We start from the raw sequence: 4,925 nt of genomic DNA, 5'->3' as shown, positions 1-4,925 counted from the left end.
ACAGCTGTCGAGATGTGGAGTGTTTTAGGCGAAGTGATGCGGCTTGTAAAGCGAGAAAATTTTGTTGGAGCATGCCACCATTAAAGACTCTTGAGGGCAAAGGAAACTTAGAATATGCCAGAAATGCATTAAAGAGACAGCCTACATCACGCATGTTCGTCCTCTCCTGGGGCACTGCTGCACGGTATTCGATCACTACCAAATAAGATTGATGGAGGACATCGTAAAAGTTTAAAGAGGGGCAGCTCGTTTTGTATTATCCCGAAATAGGGGAGAGAGGAGCGTAACGAATATGATAAACGAGTTGGGTTGGCAGCCACTGAAACAAAGAAGTTTTTCGTCGCACAAAGGTGATTTCACGAAATTAAAATCATCAACTTTTTCCTTCTGAATAGCAATACATTTTATTTCCTACCACCTCCATACGCAGGAATTACCATCGTGATAAAATAAGAGAAATCAGAGCTCGCAATTATTATGTGCCCAATTTTTCCCAAGTGATATTCGAGACTGGAACGTTAGAGGAACTGTATGGAAGTTACTCAATGAGCCTTCTGCCAATCACTTGAGTGGGATAAAACTGCTGGGACTTGACGACTTGTTGGACGTATTGACTATTGGTTTTTATCTCGGCATTTACGACGTACGTAGCTTAATAATTTGTCTGACATTTCGCCAGCACGAGTGGACGTCATTGTCAAACATTGCCTTTCTGCAGTGGTAACACCGGTTCCCCAGGGTTGATAGAAGTCAAGCGCTGTCGGGCTTGGCTAGCACTTGGATGGGTGACCGTTCGGGTCTGCCGAACGCTGTTGACAAGCGGTGTACTCTTAGACCTTGTGAGGCCAACTGAGAAACTACTTGATTAATAACTATCGGCTCCGGTCACGATAGCTGACAACGTCCGGGAGAGCGGTGTGCTGACGAAATACCGCTCCATATCCGCATACGCTGACGCCTATCGGCTGAGGATGTCACGACGGTCGGCTTGTACCGTTGGGCCTTTCGAGGCCTGTTCGGGTGGAGTACTGCCGGTGGCGGGCGGACGGTGAAGCTCTTGCAATACCAGCCACTCGTACTGGCGAAATGTCAGACAAAATATTGGGTTGGTGCATAAGTTCTTAGCGTTTTTCCACAAGTTTAACAAACACAACAAATACACATAACATTCATCAATAATATATGCTGCTTCACTACTAACAACAGTCTGTCAACGCTGGGCTAACTTTTCGATTTCGCGACTGCAGAAATCTCGTGGTTTTGAGGCAAAGAGCTTTTCGAGGTATGTTCGGAGTGTATTTTCATTCGGAAAGGAAGTTCCTAGAAGATTGTTCAGGTTGGTGTCGAATGACTACCCAACGCAACTCTGACACAGTGGTTTTTGTCAGTTTAGCAGAATGCGGGAGGAAGTTATTGTGGAGTAGCATCACTTGACGTGGTCTTCCTCATCATTGTTCTCGGATTGCGTCTACAAGACGTCTCAGCTCTTGACAGTAAATGTCAGTAGTGATGGTTACACCTCTGGGTAGCAATTCGTAGTGCATCACACCGTCTTTGTTCCACCGCAAGCATAACGCTATCTTTTGTGGATGGGAGGAGGTCTTTGTACGGAGAGTTGCTGCTTTGTCTGGGCTCAACCATTCCTTTCTTTTCCTTTCGTTAGCATAAAGACACCGTTTCTCGTGACCAGTAACGGCACAGAATAGGAATGGTCGGCGTTGTTCACGAGCCAGTTCATGACCAGCAAGCAGAGATGCACATATGCCCATGGACTGATTTTTGTGATTTTGGCTTAGACAATGCGGTACCCATACACCCGATTTTTGAACCCTTCCCATTGCATGCATATGCCACACGACGGTGCGTTAATCACATTTCATCACATTGCCCGATCTCGAGTACACTGGCGTGAATCATTGCGGACTAATGCGTTTAATCGATCGTTATCAGAGCCCGAAGGTCTTCCTGAACGTAGAGACTCATTAATGTCAAAACGAGCCTCCTTAAAACGAGAAATCGAGTTTCTTGCCGTGCTCTGTCCAGCGGCATTATTCCCATCTGGCTGCCTCCCCTGCTGTCACCCCTCTACTGAACTCAAAGGAATATGACGGAAATGTTCCGATTTCTCCACTAGGCACTCCATTTTCTACCGTCCACACCTCCACTCACTGTCTCCAAATGACAAAATGACATCTTGTAAACTCAAAAATCAACAGCGAAGTAGAAAATCTAAAACGCTATGAACTTATGCAAGACCCTAATGTTAGCTGAGCACACCGAGGTGGAAGGCAACAGACGGCACGTCACTTAAGTGTGACTTGCAGGGTAGTCGTGAGAGATGTCGATGTGGATGGCGCCGCTCCTCGCTGCAGCGTGCACGCTGTCGACCAGAGCTGAGTCAGCACGCCTCGTCGCCCTGTGTGCCACGGCTGGCAGCGTTGCAGCGCACACGGGCTGCCGCTGCCGCTGCCGCAACCCGACGCCGCACGCCACTGGCCAGGGCCCGCCGTATTAGGCGCTCCGCGTGGGCCGCCCGTCTCCCCGTACTCACTCAAAAACGCACAGTCCGCTGCTGCAGCCTCCACGTCTTCCGCTGCTCTCTCCGGCGTCACTTCCCGAGTGAGGGGCATAGGATTCCAGACCAGCAATCTGGATTTCCAAAAAGGGCCCCATCTTAATGGACGGCTATGCGTGCGATTGTGTCTGGCTGTTCGCTCTTTTTGCAAACAATCTGTCAACAAGCTGAACGGGAGTACAGTGTCTCAGTTACTTCAATAATTTTGTCGTAGAGACACGAGTCAGCAACCTCGCTATACCACTGATCTACAGCTGGTGACGGTGCAAGCCTCTCGTGCTGCTATTAACCCTTCATGTCACTCAGGTAAATGTACACGGGGTCCCGCCTGAGAGTCCTCATGCGCAATTTCTCCGGCGTTTCTATGTATTTGCAATTTCGTTTCTGCAATATGTAGCTGGAGTTAGTCCAAACAAACTTTACTCAAGACCTCTTTCATGTGACACCCAGTGTCGAAAGAAAGAATCGATCTGTTTTCTTCACAAGCACATTCGATAGAGCTGCCCCAAATTAGTCTAGTGCGATACTCGTTCTATAGGCATGTATCAACAGGCACAGTAAAACACGACGCAGCAGCAGCGACACCGCCACCCTGGCTGGCGCTCATTGCTACTGCCAAGCAGCGATGCTGAGTCGTTCCTGGAGAACTGGTTATGCTTCGTGTTTTACTGTGCCTGTTGTTACATGTCTATAAAACGAGTATCGCGCTAGACTAATTTGGGGCAGCTCTATCGAATGGGCACGTAAAATTCCGCTGTAAAAATCATTTTTTATAATGGATACAAACCGACGCTTTCTATCGACGCTGGGCGCCGCATGAAAGACGAGACGAGCAGTATTTGTCTGCACTGACTCCAGCTGTACACCCCAAATCTAAATCGCTGATATCAGCCGGAACATCAAAGAAAATACGCCTAACAACTCTTAGGTGCAATACCCGGTATGTAACACTGGTTTTAAATGTTGTTTATTGCCGTATTTACTACAACCAATCCTTTGCATTTGTATTTTTGTTAACATATTCACAATAGTTTCTCTGACAGAGATATAGAAGTGGTATTCATACCTAAGTCGGTAGGCTGCAGATGTCAACGAACAAGTGAGTGATTGTACGAACATTAAATGGTTCAAATGGCTCTGAGCACTATGGGACTTAACAGCTGCGGTCATCAGTCCCCTAGAACTTAGAACTACTTAAACCTAACTAACCTAAGGACATCACACACATCCATGCCCGAGGCAGGATTCGAACCTGCGACCGTAGCGGTCCCGCGGTTCCAGACTGAAGCGCCTAGAACCGCGAGACCCCCGCGGCCGGCGTACGAACATTAACCGATGACTGTTGAAACATAGCTAGTCCTGTGTTCAGCAAGCCTTTTCTCATCATTTCATTTTTTTCTATCTTCTACTATAAACGACAGTAAATTAAATTCACGATAACATTTCCTACATTATAAAGTCAATACTGGAGTCGTTTCTAACCACATTTGCAGCTTTACATGTTAGCAAATAGATTGTCGTGAATTCAGTTTCCAATTACTCCCAATTTTACTGATTATATACTGCAAAATGTTTCTTTTGACGAAGAATGAACATAGCAGATAACATTTTTCACAAGCAATATCACGGTCCGTACTGCTCCCTTAGCAGGGGTTGGTCCCTTAAGACCTTACCAGCACAAACAATATCTAAAATGTTAGGCGCTGACATTATAAACACATCAAAAAATGTTTTGCATCACCTCGGTTCCGAGAGTTTCGGATCCTGTTCAGAAAATTGGAATAGAGACCAACATAAACATCGGAGGAGGATATTAATGTTTAACGTCCCGTCGACAACGAGGTCATTAGAGACGGAGCGCAAGCTCGGGTGAGGGAAGGATGGAGAAGGAAATCGGCCGTGCCCTTTCAAAGGAACCATCCTGGCAGTTGCCTGAAGCGATTTAGGGAAATCACGGAAAACCTAAATCAGGATGGCCGGAGACGGGATTGAACCGTCGTCCTCCCGAATGCGAGTCCAGTGCGCTAACCACTGCGCCACCTCGCTCGGTCATAAACATCGTTTCCACCCTTTTTATTGCTCATGAAAACCACTCATTGCATGATGTACCACCATACAGCGAGACCTTCAGTGGTGGTGGTACAGATTGCTATAGACACAGGTACCTCTCATACCCAGTAGCTGCACAATGTCCACTCGCTGGACAGTGTCTCTAAGGCGTTCAGCCTGACCGGATTGCCTCCAAACACGTCTCCGACGATTCTCTGGTTGAAGGCATATGCGACACTCATCGCTGAAGAGAACTTGATGCCAATCCTGAGCGGTCCATTCGGCATGTTGCTGGGCCCAT

The 4,925-nt window shown here is 47.3% G+C and overlaps 1 non-coding gene across 1 annotated transcript; it reads right to left on the bottom strand.

The window, feature by feature from the left end:
* Positions 1-4,548: 4,548 nt before the first annotated feature.
* On the bottom strand, positions 4,549-4,621 carry Trnaa-cgc. The gene has a single exon. It is a non-coding gene; the product is annotated as a tRNA-Ala (tRNA).
* Positions 4,622-4,925: the final 304 nt, after the last annotated feature.

Source organism: Schistocerca piceifrons, chromosome 2 (genome assembly GCF_021461385.2).
Source record: "Schistocerca piceifrons isolate TAMUIC-IGC-003096 chromosome 2, iqSchPice1.1, whole genome shotgun sequence".
Lineage (NCBI taxonomy): Eukaryota > Metazoa > Arthropoda > Insecta > Orthoptera > Acrididae > Schistocerca > Schistocerca piceifrons.
Note: the sequence above shows the minus strand (reverse complement) of the source record. Positions and strands in the feature narration are given on the sequence as shown.